Here is a 15,205-nt window from a genome sequence, read left to right as displayed (position 1 = left end):
AGTTATTCATGCAGCTGGCGTGGGAGGAGGTTACAAAGGGCCACTTTAATGTAGAATTCCAGGGGACGGCCTACCGCGTCTTCTGGACTTTGGACGGGGTGCGGTGCCATATCTGTAAGGGGGTGGGGCATGTTCGTAAGAACTGCCCCAACCTCCCGGCTGCCAACTCCAAATCGGCGGCCCAGGGTGGCACCGCTGCACCTCCTCCCACCGCCCCCCCACTCGTCTTCCAGATACCATTCAGTCGGTACCGGAGGCTGTGGTTTTCACGGCCTCTGGCAGGGAGGGGGTGACCGTCCAAGTGGAAGGAAGGTGCGGAGGGGAAATAAACATCGAGAGGCGCGTCCCCTGGACACAGAGACACTATCCGAGTCTGAGCTCAGCACAAAGCCCGATCTCGGTGTGTCAACCTGCCCCAGAGCTGGGCTCAGGGCCAGGGTGAATTAAAAAAAATGTGAGTGCGGAGGTGGAGGCCTCTGATGACATGGAGGTCTCTGAACCTCCGCACCCAACTGGGAAAAAGAGGGGAAGGCAGCCTTCGACAGAGTTGACAAGGGGCCCTGAGGCGCAGGGCCCATCTGTTGAAGGTGAGCTGTCTCCGGTTTCGTTCCCCAGGTTTCCCGTAACGCCACCACCAAGGCCACAACGTCTGGCCAGGAGATCCCTATTCCTCAGGATGGAGTGGAGGGTGAGACACCTGTACATGTGGCCCCTCCAGGGGACGCCAGTTGAGCCCTGCTTGTGATGGAGGAGCCTGGGGACGCCACCCAGTCTGCCACTGACACTGGGTCGGGTGCCCTGAGGAGAGAGGAGGGCGGGGCCTCAAAGTGTTGGCCCTCCCAGCCGGAGTCCACCACCAACCAGGATACACCCGACCCGGTTGTAACCGAGAATGCTGCCTCATCTGCTGGGCCTGTGGGAGATGGCCTCCTCCCTCCACCTCCTCTGGTCTCGGCTCCGGCTGGATTTCTAGAGTCGGGAACGCCTGTCTCCCCTGGACCACTCATTGGCCTGGGGATGGAGGTGAAGGGGGGTCCTGAACTGCTGGCGCCCACAGGCTCCAGTTTCACAATAGAACCCAGAGAGGACTCCTCCGCCACCGATCCTGGGGGTGGGATCGTGATGGAGGCGGGATCAGCTGGCGCTGCCGGGACGTCCGCCCCACAGTGTGTGGTGGGTGTGTCGGCCAGTGGCGGTGATGACCCGGAGGAGCATGGGGATTCGGTGTGGGGCACGGAGGATGATCTTGATTCCATCGCCAGTGAGGTGGTGGAGTCCCTCGTGCCTCCCACCGAATCTCCTCTCATCCCCACGGCGGAACTTCGGGATTTCCTCGCGGTTTGCAGGGGTTGCCGCAATAAGGTTCAGCTGGCCCTCGGCCATTGGTCGAGTCTGGCGCTGATCAGACAGTCCGTCCCTGCCGCCCTGAAGAAAGCGGCCAAGCGCGCAGGCGTGAAACTGGTTGAGAGGCGCCATTTTAATGTATTCCTCAATGGGTTCCTGGGGGAGTGGAGGGCCAGGAGCACTTCCACTCCCTCCTCACAGTGAGGTGTTGGTGACGGGTTTTAAGTACCTTTGACATGAAGATAACCATAGCCAGCCTCAACATCAACGGCAGCAGGGGGTCTCACCGCAGATTTCCGAATCTCTCAGTTCACAGGGAAGGGAGATTCGCAGTGAGCTTTCTGCAGGAATCCCACACCGTTCCGGGAGACGAAGCCACCTGGCTCCTGGAGTGGCAGGGTGGGTTCTACATGAGTCACCTCAGCCCTATTTCTAATGTGGTTGCTAACTTGTTGGCCCCGACTTTTCAGCCGGAGATCTTGGGGTCAAGGAGATAGTGCTGGGCTGCTTGCTCCACCACGCCGTTCGGCTGGGTAGTGTGCCGCACCACTTTGTGAACGTGTCTGCACCCAGGCCCGGCGCGTTGCAAGCGCGCTTCTTTGAAGAAGTGTCCGCTCTCTTGAGCTCCATCGATGGCAGCGAGTGCATCATCCTCGGGCGGGGGGGGAGATTTTAACTGCACCTTCGAGTTGGGGGATCGCTCAGGTCCCCAGCGCGGCCAAGCGTCGGTGGAGAAGTTGAGGGGACTGATCAGCTCCCTTAACTTGGTGTACATCTGGCGGAATCTCCATCCCGACTCCAGCGCCTTCACGTGGCGGTCTGGAGCAGGAGGGTCGCGAAACGACCGCCTCTACTTTTCGCAGGCGTACGTCTCACGCGTCTCGGCGGCCTCCAGGTGGCTGGTGCCGTGCTCCACTACCTGGTGTGGGCAGAGATCATTCCGCTCCGCACGCTGGCGGATTCCGCGTACTGGCACTTTAACAACTGGCTGCTGGAGGACGAGCGGTTCCGGGACTCCCCTCCTTGAGGCTATGATGGGATGTGGGCAAGACTCACATCCGCGTCTTCTGTCAGGAGTAAATGAAGGGGTCGACCAAGAGACTTGGAGTCCCGCCTCGGTCATGCCATCGCGGACCCGGCAATGTGGCAGGCGGACAAAGAGAAGAAGGGCGCGCTGAGGGACATGCAGCTCATAGGGTCCCGAGGCGCGTACGTGAGATCGCGGATCCAGATCCTGGAAGATTTGGACCGCGCCTCACCCTTCTTCTACTAGCTGGAAAAATGGCTCAGCTGCTGGCCGACGGCGGATCCTGCATCACGGATCCAGAGAGAATGGGCCTCCTGGACCATACTTATTGCAGTGCGTTGTTCTCTCCGGATCCGTCCAGCGAGGATGCACGCAGAGTTTTGTGGGAGGACCTGCCGCAAGTCAGCCCGGAGGGCGCCGAAGGATTGGAGGCTCCGCTCACGTTAGCAGAGCTGACCGGCGCCCTCCACCAGCACTCGAGGGGCAAATCCCCAAGGTTGGATGTGTTGACCGTGGAGTTCCTCAGGGCGTTCTGGGACATCCTGGGGGACGATTATGCGCGGGACCTGGGGGAAAGCCTGGCGACCGGGGAGATGCCCCTCTCGTGGAGCAGGGCGGTCGTGGTCCTGCTGCCGAAGAGGGGTGATCGCCGCCTGCTTAAAAACTGGCGTCCGGTCTCCCTCCTCAGCATGGATTATAAGATCTTTTCCCGGGCTTTGTCTACCCGCCTGGGCTCCGTGCTGGCCCACATGATCCACGCCGACCTGTCCTACACGGTCCCGGTCCGGTCTATCCAGGACAGCATCCACCTGTTCTGGGACCTGATCCATCTTTCCCAGAGGACTGGTCAGTTGGTCGTCTTACTCTCCCTCGATCAGGAGAAGGCGTTCGACAGGGTGGATCACAAAAACCTTTTCGGGACTCTGCGCACTTTTGGACTCGGGCCGCATTTGCAGGAGGTTGACGGGATTGGCTCTGCGTGAGCCGGCCATACGGGTCGTCCTCTCGGCTTACGCCAACGACGTGCTCCTCGTGGTCACAGATCCCGTTGACTTGCAGAGGATGCGTGACTGCCATCAAACCTTTTCTGCTGTGTCCTCCGCGAGGATCAATTGGGAGAAATGTTTTGGACTCCTAGTTGGTCAGTGGTGGGTGGACTCCCTGCCGGAGGAGATGACACCTTTTGCGTGGAGCACCACGCACCTCCTCCATCTGGCAGTCCACCTTAGCCCCGCTGAGGAAGCCTGGCCGGCAAACTGGCAGGAGTTGGAGGCGAAAGTCACCACTCAGCTGGGGCGCTGGACAGGACTGCTCCGAGTGCTTTCCTACAGGGGCCGAGCGCTGGTCATAAACCAACTGGTGGCCTCCATGTTGTGGTGCCGGTTGGTCACTTTGGCCCCGCCCCCTGTATTTGCCACCAAGATCCAGAAGAAACTCGTCGATTTCTTCTGGGGTGGGAGGAAATACTGGGTCGCTGCCATGGTCCTGAGTCTCCCGATTGAGGAGGGCGGTCAGTCGCTGGTGTGCGTCCGCACCCAGGCTGCGACTCTCCGCCTTCGGACCCTGCAGAGATACCTGTACGTCGAGCATCCTCCCAGATGGTGTGCACTGGCGACGTATTTTTTCCGCCAGTGTCACTGCCTTCAAGGCGACACGCAGCTCCCGGTGGAGTTCGTTAGCCGCGCCTCTGTGAGGGAGTTGCCTGTCTTTTACCGGGATCTATTCCGAGTCTGGAACATGGTCGCCTCCAGTCAGGGCGCTCCCCCGCCGGCGGAGGAGACGGGTGTCAAGAAAAAAATTGAGAAAATTCCAGTAGCACTTTTTACAGTTGTAATTATTTCAAGCCAAATTTACAAGTATCGACTTATGTCACATGTTTTAAAAGTCAAATATTTAGAGGTTTCTTTCTATAGGAAGCTGTTGCATCTTCTATCCGGGCGGCCGACTCCGGGGACGGTCCGGCGGGCGGTGGAGTAGCCAAAACCTCTGGGACACCCCTCACTGCGGGTGGCGAGGGGGCTCAGGAGTGCGGAGCGATCCCGGCGGAGCTGACCCACGCTCGGCCGGAACTGCTCATTGGACCCAGGCCCCGAAACCCTCCTCGGGAGCCGGTCCCGCACAACCCGAGCCGCCTCTCGGAAATGCCCTCCGTGCCATTCCAATCGGCGCGGAGCTGTTTCCTGTACGGGCTGCCCCTGCACACTCTCCACTTTCTCGCCCTCGTCAGCCGGCCGGACACGCCCTGGCGGTCCGCGTTGCCATCTGGCGGCGAGGGGAAACCCCGATGGAGGTCTCTCTACGTGGGAGTCTTCACCCCTTTACATCAGGGACCTGGGGTGGAGGGTGCTGCACAGAGCAGTCCCGTGCAATAGACTTTTAGGTAGGTTCACGGACTCCCAGGCCACCTGTACTTTCTGTGGCCTGGACGAGTCCGTGTTCCACATTTATATGGAGTGTGCGAGGTTGCAGCCCCTCTTTGAGTATTTGAAGGGGCTGCTCCTCAAATTCGGCTGCACTTCATTCCCACTCTCCTGATCTTTGGGCACCCGGTGCGGAGGGGCTTGGGCCGGGAGGAGGATGTCCTCGTCGGTCTGCTGCTGGGCCTGGTCAAGGTGGCAATTCACTAGTCCAGCTTGCAGGCCGTCGGGGGTTCCATCCTCCCCGATTACCTGCCCCTCTTCCGCAGTTACGTTCGCGCCCGGGTGACCCTGGAAAAGGAGCGTGCGGTGTCTGCCAGTACGCTTGAGGCCTTCCGCGGTCGGTGGGCACCGCAGGGACTGGAGTTCATTGTCGACGCCGAAAATGGCATTTTAATTTGAGTTGTTGTTTCTTTCTGTTTTTAATAAAGTTATTTTAAAAAATATGTGTGTATATAAAGGGGGCCTGAGCAATAAAGGCCCCCTCGACATAAAATATATAAAAGGGGCCTGGGGTATAAAGGCCACCTTGGAAAAGAGAAATAAAAAAACGGGGATAGAAAATAAAACGGGGGTTAGATACAGAGTAAAGCTCCCTCGACACTGTCCCCTATCAAACACTCCCAGGACAGGTACAGCACTGGGATTGGCTGCTCTCTGATTTGGGAGCCTGAGTGTTGAGAGCCTCAACGAGGTGCAGCTGAGAGTGCTGGTGGCAGTTGGAGGTTGCAGAGGTGGAGAGAGGAGCTGCACTGAGCAAAGGAGAGCAGCTACCAACAAGCAGAGGAAAACTCCAACAACAGTCTCCATGAAAGAGAAGAGAGGGACATTTTGTGGAAACAAGGCTTTGTCTGGAGTTGGGTGCTGAACACCAGTAATTTACTTTGGACTGTTGGGGGAGGAACAAGTGGCTGGAACAACAAGGGGTGGGGCTGCCAATTCAACAGGAGTCTGTGCTGCTGCACAAGCACACAGGGAAGCTCCCTCCTCACCCCAATTACCAAGCCTGGGTCAGCTGAAGCTGCCCAGCTAAACAGACAGAAGGGGATAGATAGTGCCTGGGCAGCTTCAGCTGACCCAGGTGAAGACGACCCCCCGCCAACCAGAAGACCGGAAGACCAACTTCAAAGACTGTTTGTTTTAAGTGTACTGTGAGCACCACCTCCAGAAAGCAAGTCATCTCTTCCAGCCTGTCTTTACCTCTCCTCTCTTACCTCAGCCTCTCCACTAACCTGTTGTTTGTTTGTTTGTCTTTTCAAATTTTTCTGTGAATCTGTTATTTAGTGTGCAAGTCCACAATTTGGGGTGGGTTTAGCTCTTGGACCCATGGCAAGCCCTTCATCACCGGTGGCGGGGCCCTCTACTACCGACGCAGCTGCAGCTTCTGTGGCTGCCCACGTGGCCCCGTCACCCTTTAAATTATTGACATGCAGCCATGGGGTGAAGAGCTATCCCCACCCCAACATGTCTATTGAGGCCTGCGTTAAGGCAATGGCCGTGGTTGTCGGCCCGTCAGCCATTGTTGCGGCCTCAAAGATGTATGGGAAGGCTGTGTTCTTTTTGAAGACAGAGCGGGCGGTGTCCCTGGCCCTGAGTAAAGGGCTCACTGTGGGGGGGACCTTCCTGCCAGTGGACCCTCTGGGGGCCACTGCGCATCGGATAATGTTGTCCAACGTCCCACCCTTCATTCCCAGTGAGCTCCTCCTCCCCCACCTGCACCATCTGGGGGAGGTGAGGTCGGGGATCACCCCAGTCCGGCTTGGTCTTCGGGAGCACAGCCTCCAACATGTCTACTCCTTCCGCCGCCAGTTATTTATGCAGCTGGCGCGGGAGGAGGACACGGAGGGCCAATTTTATGTGGAGTTCCAGGGGACGGCCTACCGCGTCTTCTGGACCTCGGATGGGGCGCGGTGCCACGTCTGCAAGGGGGTGGGGCATGTACGTAGGAACTGCCCCAACCTCCCGGCCGCCAGCTCCACCTCGGCGGCCCAGAGTGGTTCCACAGCACCTCCTCCCACTCCCCCCGCAGATCTAACAGACACCGCTCAGTCGGTTCCGGAGGCTGTGGTTTTCACAGCCTCTGGCGGGGAGGGGAGCGTCCGTCCGAGCGGAAGGAAGACGCGGGGAAAAAAGAAACATCGTGAGGCGCGTCCCCTGGACACTTTGACTCTACCCGAGCCTGAGCTCAGCCCAAAGCCCATTCCCATGGAATCCACCTGTCCCAGGGCTGGGCTCAGGCCCAGGGTGACTAAAAAAGGAAAAAACGGTGCGGAGGCGGAGGCCTCTGATGACATGGAGGTCTCTGAGTCTCCGCGCCCAAGTGCGAAAAAGAGGAGAAGGCACCCCTCCACAGAAATAACACAGGGCCCTGAGGTGCAGGGCCCATCTGTTGGAGGGGAGCTGCCTCCTGTTTCTGGTCCTCAGGTTCCCCCTACCGCCACCACCAAGGCTGCAAAGTCCGGGCAGGAGCACTCTATTCCTCAGGATGGAGGGGAGGGGATGGCCCCGGTACGTGAGGCCCCTCCTAAAGGAGTAAGTGGGGCCCTGCTTGTGGTGGGGGAGCCTGGGGAAACCGCCCATTCCGCCACTGCTACTGGGTCGGGTGCCCTGAATGAAGGGGAGGGCGAGGCCCCAGAGGGTCGGGCCTCCCAGCCGGAGTCCACCACCAATCAGGAGACACCCGACCCAGTTATAACTGAGAATGCTGCCCCATCTGCTGGGCCTGTGGGTGCTGGCGGAGTGGGAGATGGCCTCCTCTCGCCGCCTCCAGTCTCGGCTCCGGCTGGTTTCCCGGAGTCCGGAACTTCTGTCTCCCCTGGACCACTCATTGGCCTGGGGATGGAGGTGGAGGGGGGTCCTGAACCGCTGGTGCCTACAGGCTCCAGTTTCACAATAGAACCCAGAGAGGACTCCTCCGCCATCGATCCTGGGGGTGGGATCGTGACGGAGGCGGGACCAGCTGGCGCGGCCGGGACGTCCGCCCCACAGTGTGTGGTGGATGTGTCGGCCGCTGGCGGTGACGACCCGGAGGAGGATGGGGATTCGGTGCGGGGCACGGAGGATGATCTTGATTCCATCACCAGTGAGGTGGTGGAGTCCCTCGTGCCTCCCACCGAATATCCTCTCATCCCCACGGCGGAACTCCGGGATTTCCTCGCGGCTTGCAGAGGTTGCCGCAATAAAGTTCAGCTGGCCCTCGACCGTTGGTCGAATCTGGCGCTGATCATCCAGTCCGTCCATGCCGCCCTTAAGATAGCGGGCAAGCGCGCGGACGTGAAACTGGTTGAGCGGCGCCGTTTTAATGTGTTCCTCAATGTGTTGCTGGGGGAGTGGAGGGCCAGGTGCACTTCCACTCCCTCCTCACAGTGAGGTGTTGGTGACGGGTTTTAAGTACCTTTGACATGAAGATAACCATAGCCAGCCTCAACATCAACGGCAGCAGAGGGGCTCACCGCAGATTTCACAATCTCTCAGTCCTTAGGGAAGGGAGATACGCGGTGAGCTTTCTGCAGGAAACCCACACCGTTCCGGGAGACGAAGCCACCTGGCTCCTGGAGTGGCAGGGTGGGGTCTACATGAGTCACCTCACCCCTATTTCTAGTGGGGTGGCTATCTTGTTGGCCCCGACTTTTCAGCCGGAGATCTTGGGGTTCAAGGAGCTAGTGCCGGGCCGCTTGCTCCACCTCGCCGTTCGCCTGGGTAGCGTGCCGCTCCACTTTGTGAACGTGTACGCGCCCAGGCCCGGCGCGTTGCAAGCGCGCTTCTTTGAAGAAGTGTCCGCTCTCTTGAGCTCCATCGATAGCGGCGAGTGCATCATCCTCGGGGGGGATTTTAACTGCACCCTCGAGGTGGGGGATCGCTCCGGTCCCCAGCGCGGCCAAGCGTCGGTGGAGAAGTTGAGGGGACTGATCAGCTCCCTTAACTTGGTGGACGTCTGGCGGAATCTCCATCCCGACTCCAGTGCCTTCACGTGGAGGTCTGGAGGAGGGGGGTCGCGAATCGACCGCCTCTACATTTCGCAGGCGTACGTCTCCCGCGTTTCGGCGGCCTCCATGCGGCTGGTGCCGTGCTCGGACCACCGCCTGGTGTGGGCGGAGTTCACTCCGCTCCGCACGCGGGCGGGGTCTGCGTACTGGCACTTTAACAACCGGCTGCTGGGGGACGTGCGATTTCGGGACTCGTTCTGTCGATTCTGGGCCGACTGGAGAAGGAAGCAGGGGGGCTTCCCCTCCTTGAGGCTATGGTGGGATGTGGGCAAGACTCACATCCGCGTCTTCTGTCAGGGGTACGCGAAGGGGTCGACCAAAAGGCGGGAAGCCGAGATCGGGCGCCTTGAGAGGGAGGTGCTCGACTTGGAATCCCGCCTCGGTCATGCCGTCGCGGACCTGGCCCTGTGGCAGGCGTACAAAGAGAAGAAGGGCGCGCTGAGGAACCTGCAGCTCATAGGGTCCCGAGGCGCGTACGTGAGGTCGCGGATCCAGATCCTGGAAGATTTGGACCGCGCCTCACCCTTCTTCTACTCGCTGGAAAAATGGCGGGTTGTCCGTAAGCAGCTCGTCGAGCTGCTGGCCGACGACGGATCCTCCATCACGGATCCGGAGGGAATGGGCCTCCTGGTCCGGACATATTACAGTGCGTTGTTCTCTCCGGATCCGTCCAGCGAGGATGCGTGCAGAGTTTTGTGGGAGGACCTGCCGCAGGTCAGCCCGGAGGGCGCCGAAGGATTGGAGGCTCCGCTCACGTTGGCGGAGCTGACTGGCGCCCTCCACCAGCTCTCAAGGGGCAAATCCCCAGGGCTGGATGGGTTGACCGTGGAGTTCCTCAGGGCGTTCTGGGACGTCCTGGGGGACGATTACGCGCGGGTCCTGGGGGAAAGCCTGGCGACCGGGGAGATGCCCCTCTCGTGGCGCAGGGCGGTCATCGTCCTGCTGCCGAAGAGGGGCGATCTCCGCCTGCTTAAAAACTGGCGTCCGGTCTCCCTCCTCAGCACGGATTATAAGATCTTTGCCCGGGCTATGTCTACCCGCCTGGGCTCCGTGCTGGCCCACATGATCCACCCCGACCAGTCCTACACGGTCCCGTGCCGGTCCATCCAGGACAACATCCACCTGGTCCGGGACCTGATCCATCTTTCCCAGAGGACTGGTCAGTCGGTCGCCTTTCTCTCCCTCGATCAGGAGAAGGCGTTCGACAGGGTGGATCACGATTACCTTTTCGGGACTCTGCGCGCTTTCGGACTCGGGCGGCATTTTGTGGCCCGGGTCCGACTTTTATACGCCGCCGCAGAGTGTCTAGTCAAGGTTAACGGGTCCTTGACGGCGCCCCTTCGATTTGGGAGTGGAGTGCGTCAGGGGTGCCCCATGTCCGGCCAATTGTATACCATCTGCGTGGAGCCCTTCCTGTGCCTGCTTCGCAGGAGGTTGACGGGATTGGCTCTGCGCGAGCCGGCCATGCGGGTCATCCTCTCGGCTTACGCCGACGACGTGCTCCTCGCAATCACAGATCCCGTTGACTTGCGGAGGATGCGCGACTGCCAGCAGACCTTTTCTGCCGCGTCCTCCGCGAGGATCAATTGGGAGAAATGTTCCGGACTCCTGGTTGGTCAGTGGCGGGTGGACTCCCTGCCGGAGGAGATGACACCTTTTGCGTGGAGCACCACGCACCTCCTCTATCTGGGAGTCCACCTTAGCCCCGCTGAGGAAGCCTGGCCGGCAAACTGGCAGGAGTTGGAGGCGAAAGTCACCGCTCGGCTGGGGCGCTGGACAGGACTGCTCCGAGTGCTTTCCTACAGGGGCCGAGCGTTGGTCATAAACCAACTGGTGGCCTCCATGTTGTGGTACCGGTTGGTCACTTTGGCCCCGCCCCCTGTATTTGCCACCAAGATCCAGAAGAAACTCGTCGATTTCTTCTGGGGCAAGAGGAAACACTGGGTCTCTGCCGTGGTCCTGAGTCTCCCGATCGAGGAGGGCGGTCAGTCGCTGGTGTGCGTCCGCACCCAGGCTGCGACTCTCCGCCTTCGGACCCTGCAGAGATACCTGTTCGTCGAGCGTCCTCCCAGATGGTGTGCGCTGGCGACGTATTTTTTCCGCCAGTGTCACTGCCTTCAAGACGACACGCAGCTCCCGGTGGAGTCCGTTAGCCGCGCCTCTCTGAGGGAGTTGCCTGTCTTTTACCGGGATCTTTTCCGAGTCTGGAACATGGTCGCCTCCAGTCAGGGCGCTCCCCCGCCGGCGGAGGAGAGCGCCTCGGCTGTCCGGGCGGCTGACTCCGGGGACGGTCCGGCGGGCGGAGGTGTAGCCGAAACCCCCGGGACGCCCCTCACTGCGGGTGGCGAGGGGGCTCGGGAGTGCGGAGCGATCCCGGCCGAGCTGACCCCCGCTGGGCCGGAACTGCTCATCGGACCCAGGCCCCGAAACCCTCCTCGGGAGCCGGTCCCGCACAACCCGAGCCGCCTCTCGGGAATGCCCTCCGTGCCATTCCAATCGGCGCGGAGGGGTTTCCTGTACGGGCTGCTCCTGCACACTCTCCACTTCCTCGCCCTCGTCAGCCGGCCGGACACGCCCTGGCGGTCCGCGTTGCCATCTGGCGGCGAGGGGAAACCCCGATGGAGGTCTCTCTACGCGGGAGTCTTCCCCCTTTACATCGGGGACCTGGGATGGAGGGTGCTGCACAGAGCAGTCCCGTGCAATAGGCTTTTAAGTAGGTTCACGGACTCCCAGGCCAGCTGTACTTTCTGCGGCCTGGACGAGTCCGTGTTCCACATTTATACGGAGTGTGCGACGTTGCAGCCCCTATTTGAGTATCTGAAGGGGCTGCTCCTCAAATTCTGGCTGCACTTCAGTCCCACGCTCCTGATCTTTGGGCACCCGGTGCGGAGGGGCTTGGGCCGGGAGGAGGATCTCCTCGTCGGTCTGCTCCTGGGCCTGGCCAAGGTGGCAATTCACAGGTCCAGGTTGCGGGCCGTCGGGGGTTCCGTCCTCCCCGATTGCCTGCCCCTCTTCCGCGGTTACGTTCGCACCCGGGTGTCCCTGGAAAAGGAGCATGCGGTGTCCGCCGGTACGCTTGAGGCCTTCCGCGACCGGTGGGCACCGCAGGGACTGGAGTGCATCGTCGACGCCGAGAATGGCATTTTAATTTGAGTTTTTTGTTTGTTTATCTGTTTTAATAAAGTTATTTTAAAACTGTAAATATGTACATAAAGGGGGCCTGAGGGATAAAGGCCCCCTCGATGTGAAAAATATAAAAGGGGCCTGGGGTATAAAGGTCACCTTGTGGGAAAAAAAAAAGAAAAAAAAAAAAACGGGGTTAGATACAAGATAAAAAAAAAACGGACTGACTCCTGGCTAATTGGAGGTGCTGAGTGCATCAACGAGATGCAGCTGTGTGCAGATGCTGAAGGCTGGAGGCTGGAAGACTGCTGCAAGAAGGAGAGACTGAGATTGAAACAAAGGGTTTACATCTGTCTTTTTGAAAGAAGAAAGCAGGAGGTCAGAAGAACTGACAACTCATGTGAGTTTGGGTTTTGTAATCCTTTCATTGATTGTTGTGGAGAGGCGGAAAGGAAGAGACCATAAAACCTTGGGTGGGGTTGCTTGTTTGAACAGGGAGCTCCTGTGTTTAAAAGCATTGAATAGGAGCTCTTTCCCCACTCCAAAGAGCTAGCCTGGGATAGCTGGAGCTTCCCAGGTGAAGAGACTTTCTCTTAACTGTGTAAACAACATCAGAAGCAGAGTGTGCCGGGGCAACTACAGCTTTCCCAGTTGAAGACATCGCACCCCTCCCACCACCAACTGGATGACCAGCACAAGGACTTCCTGAATTAACACCAGCAAATAGATTGGTTCCTCCAGACCCTCCTCTCATTCAGCCTCTCTCCCTAGCCATACCCTCCAGTCGATGCTTTTTGGGATAACTCATTATTTGTTATTCCTTTCTCTCGATTTCTATTTTTATTTTTTCTCTCAACGCTGGGTCTACCCCATGGCTTTACAGTCCTGTCCAGTGGCGGGGCCTTCCTATGCTGCAGCAGCTGCTCCTGTGGCCCTGTCACCATTTAAAATATTGACATCGAAGCATTGGGTGAAGTGTTACACCCATCCCAATATGTCTATAGAGGCCTGTGTGAAGGCAATGGCCAAGGTTGTCGGCCCCTCGACCATTGTGGCAGCCTCAAAAATGAAGGGAAAGGCTGTGTTCTTCCTGAAGACTGAGCAGGCCATGTCCCTGACCCTGAATAAAGGGCTCACTGTGGGTGGGAATTTTATGCCGGTGGTCCCTCTTGCTGCCACTGTGCAGCGGATAATAATATCAAATGTCCCGCCCTTCCTGCCCAGTGAGCTCCTCCTCCCCCACCTGCACCATCTGGGGGAGGTAAGGTCGGGGCTCCTGCCTGTCCCGCTAGATCTTTGGGAGCATAGCCTCCGGCATGTCTACTCCTTCAGCCGCCAGCTATTTATTCAGCTGGCGTGGGAGGAGGTCTTGGAGGGCGATTTCGATGTAGAGTTCCAGGGGACGGTCTACCGCATCTTCTGGACCTCGGACGGGGCGCGGTGCCACATCTGCAAGGGGGTGGGGCATGTTCGTCCACCATTTCCACCTCGGCGGCCCAGTGTGGCGCCACTGCACCACCTCCAATTCCAACACACATCCCACAGACTCTGCTCAGTCAGTTCCGGAGGCTATGGTTTTCACAGCCTCCAGCGGGGTGGGAAATGCCCGTCCGGGTGGAAGGACGGCGTGGAGGAAAAGTAAACATCGAGCGGCTCGTCCCCTGGACACCAAGACACAACCCGAGCCTGAGCTCAGCCCAAGGTCCGCTCCCAGGGAATTCAACTGTCCCAGGGCTGGGCTCAGGCCCAGAGTAACTAAAAAATGGAGGGTGCGGTGGCTGAGGCCTCTGATGACATGGAGGTCTCTGAGCCTATGCGCATTAGCGGGAAAAAGAGGAGAAGGCACCCCTCCACAAGGTAACACAGGGCTCTGAGGTGCAGGGTCCTCCTGCCACCACCACCAACATGAAGGCTGCAAAGTCTGGGCAGGAGCTCCCTATTCCTCAGGATGGAGGGGAGGGGGAGGCCCCACTACATGCAGCCCCTCCTGTGGGAACAAGTGGAGCTCTACTTTTGGTGGGGGAGCCTGGGGACGCCTCCCATTTTACCATTGGGTCGGGTGCCCTGAGTGGAGAGGTGGGCAAGGCCCCAATGGGTCGGCCTTCCCAGCCAGAATCCACTCACTACCAGAAGACACCAGACCCAATTATAACCACAAATGCTGCCCCATCTGCTGGACCTGTGGGTGCTGGCAGAGCGGGAGATGGCCTCCTCTCTCCGCCTCTGTTCTCGGCTCTGGCTGGATTTCCAGAGTCGGGAACTCCAATATCCCCTGGATCACACATTGGCCTGGGGACGGAGGTGAAGAGGGTTCCTGAACCTCTGGTGCCCACATGCTCCAGTTTCACAGTAGAACCCAGAGAAGACTTCTCCGCCATCGATCCTGGAGGTGGGATCGTGACAGAGATGGGAGCAGCTGGCGAGGCCGGGGCGTCCGCCCCACAGTCTGTGGTGAGTGATGACCAGGAGGAGGATGGAGACGCGGTGTGGGGCACGGAGGATGACCTTGATTCCATCACCAGTGAGGTGGTGGAGTCCCTCGTGCCTCCCAACGAGTTTCCTGTCATCCCCACGGTGGAACTCAGGGAATTCCTCAAGGTTTGCAGTGGTTGCTGCAATAAGGCTCAGCTGGCCCTCGGCCGTTGGTCAAGTCTGGCAATGATCATCCAGTCCATCCGTGCCGCCCTCAAGGAAGCGGGAAAGCGTGCAAGTGTGAAACTGGTTATGAGGCGGCGTTTTAATGCATTCCTCAATGGGTTGTTGGGGGAATGGAAGGCCAGGTGCACTTCCACTCCTTCCTCACAGTGAGGTGTTGGAGACGGTTTTTGAGTACCTTTGACATGAAGATAACCATAAACAACATCAACATCAAGGGCATCAGGGGGTCTCACCGCATATTTCACAATCACTCAGTCCTTAGGGAAGGGAGATACGGGTGAGCTTTCTGCAGAAGCCCACAGCGTTCCGGGAGACAAAGCCACCTGGCTCCTGGAGTGGCAGGGTGGGGCCTACATGAGTCACCACACCCCTACTTCTAGTGGGGTATCTTGTTGGCCCCGACTTTTCAGCCCGAGATCTTTGGTGTCAACGACCGATTGCCGGGCCGCTTACTCCACGTCACCGTTCGCCTGGGTAGCGTGCCGCTCCACTTTGTGAACGTGTATGCGCCCAGGCCCGGCACGTTGCAAGCTCGCTTCTTTGAAGAAGTGTCCACTCTCTTGAGCTCCATCGATAGCGGTGAGTGCATCATCCTCGGGGGGGATTTTAACTGCACCCTCGAGTTGGGGGATCGCTCCGGTCCCCCGTGC

Source organism: Heterodontus francisci, unplaced genomic scaffold (genome assembly GCF_036365525.1).
Source record: "Heterodontus francisci isolate sHetFra1 unplaced genomic scaffold, sHetFra1.hap1 HAP1_SCAFFOLD_73, whole genome shotgun sequence".
NCBI lineage: Eukaryota > Metazoa > Chordata > Chondrichthyes > Heterodontiformes > Heterodontidae > Heterodontus > Heterodontus francisci.
The sequence above is the reverse complement of the archived record's forward strand: the minus strand, read 5'-3'. Positions refer to the sequence as shown.